Below are 13,237 nucleotides of genomic sequence, written 5' to 3'. Positions count from 1 at the left end.
TAAGATTTTAAGGTTATTAGAAAAAGTAATGGAGTGTAGTAGAAATATATTGTGGTTGCTAGCCTTAAGATTTTATTGTTAAAATTTTTACTAAAGCGAGTTAGAAGTTGAGTTTGAAGCTAAAGTTGAGTTTGAAGCCAACCTTCCTTAAGTTTTTATATCTAGTACTGCTGTGATAATATTTAAGCGTAGTAATGTTTTGATGCTTGACCATTTTGGCTACTTTTAGTAAATTGCTTTTTGAAACCATAGGATATATCTTGTAAATGTTTTTAAATCTAAATTGGTTTTTTTTTTCAGTTTGTTGTTCAGTCTTGTCCTCTTTGTGCATTTTAAAGTGAAAACCTGATTTATCAAATTTACTGATTGCCATGTCATCTTTAAACAATTTAATAAGGAACCGTAGTATTTTCAAATTCGCTTATGTAGCAGCTAATCTTTTACTTAATTCAGTGTTAGGGAATAACTTGTTCAGGGTTTTATATTTTTAGCTGCACGTTTAAAATTTATTCATTTGTCAAATCGTTAATATAGCTGCTAATGTCAAGATTTTGTCAAACCTAAGTAACCCTTAATGCTCAATTTAAATTTTTGTTGATTTTGTAATGTAAATAAAATCACTACAAAGTACAGAAATCTAATCTATTTTTTGTTTGTTTCAGGAGCCTTGGTACAGTTTTACTTATAGGGAATAAATCGCATCTCGAATGGACGTAAATCACCAATAGGTTTCCATACCACTTTTCATAAAAAGCTCAGAAAAGGACGTTGGCTCTTCTGCCTACGGTCTTTTGGGCTAAGTAAATTAGAAAATTGCTATACTTGAGAACTTATTTGGAGATCTGTCAACGGGTGAGTTACCCACTCCCATGTAAATGAGATAGAAGCGCTTGCTGTTACATCAAGATAGACCGGTTGAGAGAGAGATAATTCAACCAGATGAGAGAGATACCCACTCCCATGTAAATGAGACAGAAGCGTTTGCTGTTAGATTAAGGTAGATCGGTTGTGAGAGAAATCAACCAGATGCGAGAGAGAAATCAACCAGATGCGAGAGATATCATCAACCAATAAGAGCTTTTTTATTTTCTACTGCAGATATACTACATATGACCCTTTCATGAAAAGGTCTTACTCTCCCTCTAGTAACTTATGGTTTTAATAAAAAAGTCTAGGTTTTGTTACTTTCTTTTATTCTCAATACATTATTACATTCAGCAGTTTTTCTTCTACCCGAAGATGCACCGTCGGCCCTCTCACAAGACGAGGTTATTGTTACACTATTTCTAATGTAGATTGTTCAACACAATTTCGGTGCATAATTCATCTCTGCTAACCTCTATCTTGGAAGAACTTCAGAAGGCAAGTAATTCCAGCGTCAGTACATAACTCAGTCTGAAAAGAAAGAAAAATAAGAACGTTAGCAACTCATGATTTGAAATCTAATGTTACAAATGAACTGAAGACTCTGGCTTGCTTGGTTTGAAATCTAATGTTACAAATGAACTGAAAACTCTGGCTTGCTTTTAACACCGTAAGATATTGCTGATATTTGTTTCAAATTAAATAATGTATGACCAAATTAAATAATGTATGATTAATATTGTTAGCAGTATGATAAATTTAATAAATTTAATATTTGATCTTGAGTGCACTTATCACCATCTTAAACATGCTCAGTTATATACTTACTTAAAAGTATATCAAGTTGAGTTACAAAATTTTCTTTAATTAGATATCACCATATTTAAGAGAAATATCACTGTTACAAAAAAAAAATCTTATTAGATTAATCAATTTAAGTCTATAGAGTAAAACTTGCCTTGCTGCAATATCTTGACTGAATATATAAGTCCATTCTTGGCCATATTTGACGTAGGCAATCCGTTTTAATGCAGTATCAGATCATGCAATTTCCTGGTAGTCTAATTGCTTGCCTTCATAGTCTTACCTGTTAAAAGAGAAATATCATTGATTAGCTAAACACAAGGGAGGGAGGTTACTGATCTTTATAGTAAATATTTCACCAACATACTCTTATTCCCCTTCCCCTGAATTTACAGTAATTATTTTCCTAAATTTACTAAGTTACAATTTACCTTGCATACAGAAATTTCAACTAGTATGGTTTTGCTTTATATAACAGTGAATAACTATTTACATAAACGGGATAATTTTACACATTTGCCTATCGTTAATCTATTATTTTTTAATATTTTACTAATAAAACATTAAGGCACCTTAACTCAAGATGACATTCTAAACATGGGTCCTCACACATTCAAATACTAAATATATAAACTGGTTTCCAAATTTATATGCAAGTTCTACATTTAGTATTAAATTTTTTTAAGTATTCAAATATCTTTTACTACTAACGACGAAAAGTTTTCATTCAGTTACTAATACCAAGATTTTTCTTATTTGCTTCTGAAATTGCAGCAAATTGCTAATCAGTCATTCCACAATACCTGAATAATACGAATTCTTTTATTGGTGAAAAATCAAAGTTTTCTCTGGACCCAAAAACTGAGCTAGTCGTTTCGTATTAGCTTCTCTACCATTAAGGTCGTCTTAAAACCTGCCAAAGAAATTCAACATTAAGGTATACTAATATCAAGAGAGTTCTTCAGTTAACCTTTAGTTGAAAAATTTTAATTTTAAAAAGTAAATTTGCAATGAGGAATAATACACATAGAACAATTTCCACATATTTTATGTAGGTATATAACCATTAAAAATTAAGTTGCTATCAACAGCTTGTCTAAATATTCTTATTTAATTTTGATTATCCTTTATTCAACTTCCTTTCACACCTAACTCAATTACTTAAATACCAAATAACTAAGGCTGATACTAAAAATTTCACCTCTATAGACAATAAAGCAGATTGAAAAGTATTATCAATGGTTCTATAAAATAAACTCATAGTTTTCATTGGTATGAAACTCCGTAATGGAGATTCCAAAAGGTTAATCTACCTGTAATGAAATTAAATTTCTCAACATCATCCTCACCAATTCAAGAAACTTTATACAAGCCATTAGCTAGAATCTGTTAAGATTCTCAGTGTTTGCAATTAAATTACCCCTAAATCCATCACTCAAGTCAAACTTCCCTAGATTCAGCAGTTATCAAAATATATCGAGAAAACCTCAAATGGTATGACCTCATGTGTTAAGATCAAAATAGGTCTAAAGTCAAGAGATTATTTTATTGAGAACAAAATTGAGAACAAATACTTCAGAGCTATGAATAACACGAAAAGAGTAAAAGGTATTTTCTAAACACGCTGGAAATTCCAACGGATTCATGTAGAGATCAACAAAATTAGAACTGACAAGACTTTAAACAACTACAAAATCCTTAAAGTCCGTAAGTGTTATTTGTAGAAATGATTAGAATTAAAATCTAAAGTTTTTTTTACTGATGTCTAATTGGTGAAAAATTATTTTAAAGGTCATGTAAATTACGATAATTTGTACAGATATATTCTATAATATCCAAAGGTTAAAATTTTTGATTAGTAAATTATTCCCGAGGGCTCTAACAAGGAAAAATAGCCCAGTGAGGAAAGGAGACAAGGAAAACTATGTTAAGAAAAAAACTAATTAAGAACAGTAACATTAAAAAAAAAAATTCCATGAAAAGCGGCATGTTTGCCTGATCAACAAAAACATTTGCTGCAAGCTCGAACTCATGTTCTACGGATTCAATAACCTAATTAGGAAGACCATTCAACAACTGTCATAGTTTGAAACTTGGTCACAGTTTGAATAAAGCTTCTAGAACACAGTTCAGTAAGGAGCCTCATGACAATTGGGAATTAACTGCATAACTAGAATTACGAACAGGATGGCAATGATCGGGAAGATCTGCATGTGAAAAAAATCCCATCCAGATCAATTGTACTTTAAGATGACACCTGATGTTAACTGTCACGAGAACTGTTTAAGGTAAAGTCCTTATAAATCTGGGAAACAGTGTAGAAAGGAAAACTATATTAAAAAAAAATGCCTAGAAATGCAGTCGGGAAAGGTCACGATAACTGTTGGAACATTCATTACACTAGGATTATGAATCTGCAGTTGGGTAGGAACGTCAATCAAACTCAACCTAACCTACAGCTGAAAGAAACTAACAAAAATTCACAATAGCCTAACCACAGCCCCGAGAAACCAAGTGTCCGAAAGAAATAAAAAATAAAAATAAAATTCTCAAGACAAGAAAACTTAACGCAAAACAAAACTAAGGAAAATACAGTACGATTAAGATAAAATGACCAGAAGACCACAAAGTGTAGAATTGATTATAATTACAGCAGATAAGAATAAAACTCATTGCTTTAAGAAAACTGTACAAGAGAACTGTAGGAAGTAAAACATTGGAAAATTGCAGCAAAAAATCAAATAGCAGTAATATGAAAAATGTCTACTGATATAATCTATTCTAACATTAAACACTTACGGTTAACTTGTAATGTAAACAAAATCTGGCTATATCAGTCGTTTATTAATGAAATTTACATTCCTTAGTATTTTGTGTGTTTTTCCATGTCACTTCGTTCTTGACTACTATAAATCTGTTTTACTGTTTGCGTTGTAACGTTCAGTCTGTTAGCAAATCCTTTTTCTTCTAGTTTCAAACAAGATGTGTCAAGTACACCTGGAAGAAATCAAAGCATGTAGTTTACATATTGAATCTTTACTAGTCCTTTCTTTGCCAGAAAAAAGCCTACTCTATCTTGGAAGTATCAAACTTTGTTAATGAGTATTAAAACTTAATTCATAATAGAAATATTTTATATTTAATTTTAAGTCTAGAGATTTCAATAACTAATGGATTTTTACGAAAAGTATGTTACCAATTCATCTTACCTTTCGATATAAGATTCTGGTTGCCCTTCTACCCATTGAAAAACCGTAGTTTCAACAATTTCCTATGCATGAAGTTGAACATCTGAACAATCTGAGGAAAAGAAAATTCTATGTATTCACAATCGTACGAGCAATACACAATAACAAAATCTTGCAACTTAAACACAATAACAAAATATTGCAATTTATACACAACAAAATCTTGCAATTTATACACAATAACAAAATCTTGCAAGTCATACACAAGTTACAATTTCAATCTTAAAAGTTGAAACAAAAACAATCTTAATCTTGGTTAATACAAAAGTTACACAATCTTAATATTAGAAATTATACACAATCTTAATATTAGAAATTATACACAATCCCAATCTTTAAGTTACTCACTCATTCACAATCTTGAGTTACTCACTCATTCACAATCTTGAGTTACTCACTCATTCACAATCTTGAGTTACTCACTCATTCACAATCTTGAGTTACTCACTCATTCACAATCTTGAGTTACTCACTCATTCACAATCTTGAGTTACTCACTCATTCACAATCTTGAGTTACTCATTCACAATCTTGAGTTACTCATTCACAATCTTGAGTTACTCACTCATTCACAATCTTGAGTTACTCACTCATTCACAATCTTGAGTTACTCACTCATCCACAATCTTGAGTTACTCACTCATCCACAATCTTGAGTTACTCACTCATCCACAATCTTGAGTTACTCACTCATCCACAATCTTTAAAAATTACACGTTCACAATCTTTAAAAGTTGAACGCATTCGCAAGCAGTCTTGCAAGTTGTACGCATTCGCAAGCAGTCTTGCAAGTTGTACGCATTCACAGTCTTGCAAGTTGTACGCATTCACAGTCTTGCAAGTTGTACGCATTCACAGTCTTGCAAGTTGTACGCATTCACAGTCTTGCAAGTTGTACGCATTCACAGTCTTGCAAGTTATACGCATTCACAGTCTTGCAAGTTACACGCATTCACAGTCTTGCAAGTTACACACATTCACAGTCTTGCAAGTTACACACATTCACAGTCTTGCAAGTTACACACATTCACAGTCTTGCAAGTTATACTCATTCACAGTCTTGCAAGTTATACTCATTCACAGTCTTGCAAGTTATACTCATTCACAGTCTTGCAAGTTATACTCATTCACAGTCTTGCAAGTTATACTCATTCACAGTCTTGCAAGTTATACTTATTCACAGTCTTGCAAGTTATACTCATTCACAGTCTTGCAAGTTATACTTATTCACAGTCTTGCAAGTTATACTCATTCACAGTCTTGCAAGTTGTATACATTCACAGTCTTGCAAGTTATGTAAGCACTTACAAAATTTTATCTTTTGCAGGAAGGGCATTCTTATAAGATAAATCTTTCCAGGGAGAGAAATATCTAACGGCTCAAATTTAAGAATTAGAAACACCAAAGTAATTTATCAAACCTGTAATATACAATAACAAAAGCAGCATTTTCTAGTCCACTGCAATGCAAAAGACTCTGACATGTTTTTATTTATGTCTTGTGGTTTGCAAATTTTCATCACTACGCTGGCAAATGTGGATTGGTGATAGTGGGGGAAACTAGTCTTAACATTCATAGAAAACCAACCTAGTATGGGTGGCCCGACTATTACAGAATTTCTTATGGCAATACACAAACCTTTTCACCATCTTAAGTATCCCCACTCAAAGCCAATGATTATAAATTGTGCTGAAGTCTAACAAGACAAAACCTCTGAAGCTAAAGGTTTCACCAAGTCAGTTGTTCACCTTCTATCTTCATTTTTTATTTTCTATTGTAAACAGATTTCAGACGAATTTACATTCATCACCAAAACATCTGCCAGTCAAAAATTTAATCCTAGAATTAAGCATTGTAACGCCAGATACCATGTTAAAAAGATGAAACTTCCAAGTCTAAACATGTCTATTACATAAGCCTTTTGTATGATTAATTTTGATTACGCTTCCAGTCTCATTATTAGATTGCCTTATTACTGTCCCTCTGATATCGAAATTGCATTAAACTAATTGAAAAGTTATAACTAGAAAATATAACTACTTTCACAAAGAATGACTTCTCCCACTTATAAATCATATCAAATTCTAATTTCCAGTTTAAACGACACCGAAGTTTCATGTTTTAAGTTTAATTTTAACTGAAAATTTTTAAATTTTCAATAGCATAATAGTCCTTTAACTAAAATGTAAGTTTTATCCACTTACCAGTACTGAAGGTTTTTAATTTGTGGGTCAATTTCAAAGGAAATATTCTTCTAATCAATTTACTCCACTTCAGCTGAATGAAATCTTGCTTTTAAAAACTTCACTGGTACATCTGCATCGAGCTCAGCGTCCCAGTTTCGGCACCTCTGTCAGTATGGTCACTGAAAATCTGGATAAGAAAATTCATTAGTGGGGAAATAGTTGTCACCAAAAAGTATTTCAAGACATTACCAGTAATAAAATGCTACTAGTTTTCATGTTTACCCAAAGTTCTATATTAAAGTATTAAAACACCAAATTTCTATTACATCTTGCGCTGAATATATTCCAGTATATTTTTAACAAATCTTTATTTGCTTACCCACTAAACTGCATGACTAAAACACCCGGTAAAAACACCAAACTATTGGTGTATGAAGCTGCCAAAATCTTTCAAGACAAAATTTAAGCTTTTGAATGTCAGAAGGTTATATTATTAAACTTCGCAAACACTACTGACTGCATTAATTCCAATTCCATAACAATCACTTTAATTCCAATTCCATAACAATCACTTAAGGCATCAGATTTAAAACAAAATGTTAATGCACAATAACATACCCACTAGTCAAAAGTGGAAGCTTCTATTAACCTTTGGCAGTATCAAACTTAAAGATATTAATTCCAGTAGCTATTGTGCGTCGAATTCCAGTACCTATGCGTCTGACAAGATTCCAGGTAAAGCAATCAAAATTTGCTTGGAAAGCAAATACTTCGTTAAGAGTCTTGGAGAAATTTAAGTAAACATTGACACGAATAAGGACCAAAATCGACCTTTTAATCCAAATAGATTTTGTAAAGAAAAAATAAAAAAAAAATAACACGTACCTAAAACACCTGTGTTACTAAGGCACATATTCTTAGCTAAATATTGTGACGGGCCGAGAGAGGAGTTGTGAAATCAAAGGCATATTGGGAACGACTGAGTTATATTGTTGTGGAACACTCTCCTTATATACAAAACCTCAAGGCAACAGGACATGACAAGTTCACAAGACAGACAATATCAGAGAGGAAAAACCAGACAGGAATTTTCATGTTCGTTTTAGTGCGAGGGAGGAGCGTAGATACAAGCATAATATATACAAAAGGAATTATGTACAACTGTGTTAAACACGGTTGGTACAATATAATGAATCAAAATCGAACAAATGTAGGTTATCGAAACTACCGTTTCATGGAAGAGCTGAAGAAATGTAACTAGAAAAGTAAAGTTCCTTTTGTAGAAAAATTTCTTAAAATATATACTTGATTTTTCAGCCAAATACATTAACTATACATTATCCTAATCGTTATCTTGTATTTTATGGACATAGGCCATGATTATTTGGGCAAACTGATCGTTTACGAGATCTTAGACCCCCTTACAAATAGGCAAGGATTAGAGACTGCAGTGGGAAACCTGTTTTTATTTTCGAGTTGGGAAATACCCAGAGTGTGATTTGCAGCAATAATAATGGTTAGAAAACTACAATAAACTAGGTAACTTAAAAGTTATAGTTCATAAAAGTGAAAGGACATTAAGTATAATTATCTATGATTCACCTCTAATCTATTTTGGTCCACCCTGGCTCCATACTCGCGCAGATTTAACATTACATCACAGTTTCTCTACTTTGGCAAATGAAACAAAGTGCTTCTACATGCAAGCACCGTGGGCCATTACTTAGGTGATATTACTTTCAGTTCAGCAACAATTTCTATATACTAAACGGATAGCATTTTCAACAACGTAAGCAATTACCGAAATAGAGGAAATTAAAAAATTTTGAAATTTTTATTTCCTTCTTGGAGATATCTTCGCATGTGATTGTAATCATACTGGTACTTATGGGGAGGGTGGAAAAATGAGCAGCAGGGAACTTTTGTACAAGTATTTGGAAACAAAACGTCGTACAAAATAAGAACAGGTGGCCAAATCTTATGATACACTTGCCTAGTAACTCACACTCAATCTCCCTGAAGTAAACAATGAACAGAGAAATACAACATTTTGATAGACATACGCAGGTTATGTCCCAGGCCCATTAAAACTAAAGAAAAATACTATAGATAAACCAGCTCTTCCATTTCTTATAGGGGGATTCTAATTATGCTAGTAATTAAAGTACCATATTACAACCCTCAAGAGATGCAATTTACATGGACTTCCACATTAAAAGATAAGAAAATGATTCGTATAAATTGGAATCCTTTTTGATAAAAAAACTAGCAAAAGGCCCTGTCACACCTTGACGATTTAGCCAGCGTATGCCGACGTATGAAAAATTTGGCAAATACGCTGGTGTACGTCGAATAAGTTATGGGTAAGTTTTGTATACGTTAACAGCACGCTGAAGCACGTTGGTATACGTCGAAGTACGTCGAGGTCGTCGAAAAATTTTGTGCATGCTCAAAATTTCTCAACGTATGTCAGCGTATGGCTATACGTCCCGTATACGCAGGCCATAAGTAATAGGTAAGTTATGCGATCGTTGACACACGTTCAAACACGTTAAGTGTAGGTTACTCATAAGTCCAAATACGTCGAGATAATGTCTAGCGTACCCAAAACTTATGAGTAACGTGCTTTGAACGTATGTATAACTTATATCGAACTTATCTCCTACGCATATTGACGTATGTAGACGTATTTAACATGTTCCGGACGACCACAGAACTTACTGAACGTGTTTCTAACGTACAGCTGCCGTATAATGGCGTATTGGTAGCGTTTAGGGGAATTGGGATATAAAAATGGGGTTCACAGGAGGAACCCGTCAGTACTCCTCTAGATTTCATGGTGAGCAGATGTTCATGTCATCCTCGCACTTTTCTTTGGCATGACGCTGATGTTGGTACTGCAATGTCTAGTGCAGTTATGATTTGAAACGTCGAGCGGCAGCTTTTTTATAGACTACGACACGTGATCGTCGGCAATACGCTGCTGCACGCTATGCATAAGTTAGACTATCGTTGGGCATAAGTTCTGTACGCGGGCAACACGCTAGGCATTCGTTGGAATAAGTTATCTATAAGTTATCGAAACGTTCTATATAATTTACTGATACGTTATGTATACGTCCAACTCGTTATGAATACGCTATGTATACGCCCAAAACTGAAAAAAAATTCGATAATTCAGCGTATGCCAGCAGTTTTAGGGAAATTCTGATACGTCGGCATATGCTGGCCGAATCGTCAAGGTGTGACAGGGCCATAAAGTACAAAGATTGCTTACAAACACCTGCAAAAATATCTAACCAACGTTACTGAGGCTTCACAAAAGGCTAGCAGGAGCCTCTAAATCGACAGGCGAGTAACTACAGTCACTAAACCTTCACAAGTGTGAAACCAGTCACACTAAACCTTCACAAGTGTGAAACCAAATTCACTAAACCGTCACAAGTGTGAAACCAGTCACACTAAACCGTCACAAGTGTGAAACCAGTCACACTAAACCGTCACAAGTGTGAAACCAAATTCACTAAACCGTCACAAGTGTGAAACCAGTCACACTAAACCCTCACAAGTGTGAAACCAGTCACACTAAACCCTCACAAGTGTGAAACAGTCACACTAAACCCTCACAAGTGTGAAACCAGTCACACTAAACCCTCACAAGTGTGAAACCAGTCACACTAAACCCTCACAAGTGTGAAACCAGTCACACTAAACCCTCACAAGTGTGAAACCAGTCACACTAAACCCTCACAAGTGTGAAACCAGTCACACTAAACCCTCACAAGTGTGAAACCAGTCACACTAAACCCTCACAAGTGTGAAACCAGTCACACTAAACCCTCACAAGTGTGAAACCAGTCACACTAAACCCTCACAAGTGTGAAACCAGTCACACTAAACCCTCACAAGTCTGAAACCAGTCACACTAAACCCTCACAAGTCTGAAACCAGTCACACTAAACCCTCACAAGTCTGAAACCAGTCACACTAAACCCTCACAAGTCTGAAACCAGTCACACTAAACCCTCACAAGTCTGAAACCAATCACACTAAACCTTCACAAGTCTGAAACCAAATTCACTAAACCTTCACAAGCGTGCAACCAGTCACTAAACCTTCACAAGCGTGCAACCAGTCACTAAACCTTCACAAGCGTGCAACCAAACTCACTGAACCTTCACAAGTGTGAAACTAGTCACATAAACCTTCACAAGTGTGAAACCAGTCACACTAAATCTTCACAAGTGTGAAACTAGCCACACTAAATCTTCACAAGTGTGAAACCAGTCACACTAAACCTTCACAAGGGTGAAACCAGTCACACTAAACCTTCACAAGGGTGAAACCAGTCACACTAAACCTTCACAAGGGTGAAACCAGTCACACTAAACCTTCACAAGTCTGAAACCAGTCACACTAAACCTTCACAAGTCAAACCAGTCACACTAAACCTTCACAAGTCTGAAACCAAATTCACTAAACCTTCACAAGTCTGAAACCAAATTCACTAAACCTTCACAAGTCTGAAACCAGTCACACTAAACCTTCACAAGTCTGAAACCAGTCACACTAAACCTTCACAAGTGTAAAACCAGTCACACTAAACCTTCACAAGTGTGAAACCAGTCACACTAAACCTTCACAAGTGTGAAACCAGTCACACTAAACCTTCACAAGTGTGAAACCAAATTCACTAAACCTTCACAAGTGTGAAACTAAATTTCCTAAACCTTCACAAGTGAAACCAAATTCCCTAAACCTTCACAAGTGAAACCAAATTCCCTAAACCTTCACAAGTGTGAAACCAAATTCCCTAAATCTAAACAAGTATGTAACTAATGTAAAAATTCACGAGTGCTTGTTGCTTACCCCATTCTTGTAATATTGTATTTTAATGAATTTAAATCTTGGTTCTCCTCAGAGCTCTGATTAACTAAATTATCAAGTTAGGAGTTAAATTTGTATAATGCTTGAATCAAGTTGGAAATTTTGGGATAAATATTGACCAAATTCTTTGATTTCGCTAATTTAAGCAATTTTTTTTTTCTCGTAATCAACACTAAAAAGTGAACCACCAGTTGTATGAAATTGGTGCCCAAGTCGTTATAATTTTTTTAAGTGCACTAAAGTGAAATTATATAAGCTTTAAGGTTTGTCAAATTAATACAGAATATATCTCTGAATAATGAATACGCTTTATTCAACATTGCTAGATACAGTAAACAACCAAAATGAGTATAAAAAAAGTTACGATAAAAAAAAAAAAACCAAAAACTAGAAAACTCCCTGGAGAAAAGTTGCCAAGGACCTATGTTTTTTTTTATCAAATAGAAATGAGCTATAATAAAAAAGGTGACCATTGCAAGATGTCTCACGTTTCACTGCCAAAATCCTCTATGGCAACGAACTTTGTTCCATGAAAATTTTCTCCAGGTTTGCACCACAACGTAAACGTATGCCGTTTCACTGGATATACCAAACTTAAAAATAGCAAAAAATTATATGATATAAAAGATCTTAAATACTCTTAGCCAGAAGCCTCTAGGCAAAGCCCTGTTAAACAGTCAAGGAATACTTTAAAATTGTATGAGAACATTTATTTGTACAAAATAAAAGGACCGGAAACCCTTTTCCAAGTATGGACGATTCGCAAACATAACTATGAGGAACCGGGTGAAAATTGGGGAATTTGAATAGTTTGAAAAGGTAATGTAAGCATGGAGATCAAATTCGCAACTACTTTATTACATTTTCACGGAGTGCAATGCTTTGAATATGGGAACGAAACACCCTTACAAGTCCATAACAATAAATCTTTAAGAAGAGTACTTACATATAATATCCACGATTAACGTTCACTTCCTCAGTACCAAGACATAAATAACCCTTAACACTCTGAAAGTTCAGAACGTAGAAACTTTGAAAATCAAGGAGGCAGAAATCCTTGTTCTGTCGTCCTTTGGAGGCAGGTGGCGCCATCTGAATTTGGTCTTTATGTCCATTATTGCTTCTGTAAATCCAATTTTTACTTTTATAAAATTGTCTATTAGAAGCCATTTTATTAATACTGAAGAACGGTTTTATTAAAATCATAGCAAAAGTTCATCTCCAATTAAATTATTAACGAAGTTTCTG

The 13,237-nt window shown here is 34.2% G+C and overlaps 1 long non-coding RNA gene across 1 annotated transcript; it reads right to left on the bottom strand.

Moving 5' to 3' along the window:
* Positions 1-1,228: 1,228 nt before the first annotated feature.
* On the bottom strand, positions 1,229-12,986 carry LOC137643519 (uncharacterized). Its single transcript, XR_011044982.1, has 7 exons — positions 12,936-12,986; positions 7,121-7,289; positions 4,878-4,968; positions 4,468-4,665; positions 2,472-2,581; positions 1,823-1,951; positions 1,229-1,395 (listed from the first exon to the last, which is right to left on the bottom strand). It is a non-coding gene; the product is annotated as an uncharacterized lncRNA (long non-coding RNA).
* Positions 12,987-13,237: the final 251 nt, after the last annotated feature.

The sequence above is a fragment of the Palaemon carinicauda genome, chromosome 7 (genome assembly GCF_036898095.1).
Source record: "Palaemon carinicauda isolate YSFRI2023 chromosome 7, ASM3689809v2, whole genome shotgun sequence".
In the NCBI taxonomy this organism is placed as follows: domain Eukaryota; kingdom Metazoa; phylum Arthropoda; class Malacostraca; order Decapoda; family Palaemonidae; genus Palaemon; species Palaemon carinicauda.
This window is presented reverse-complemented; position numbering and strand designations above follow the sequence as displayed.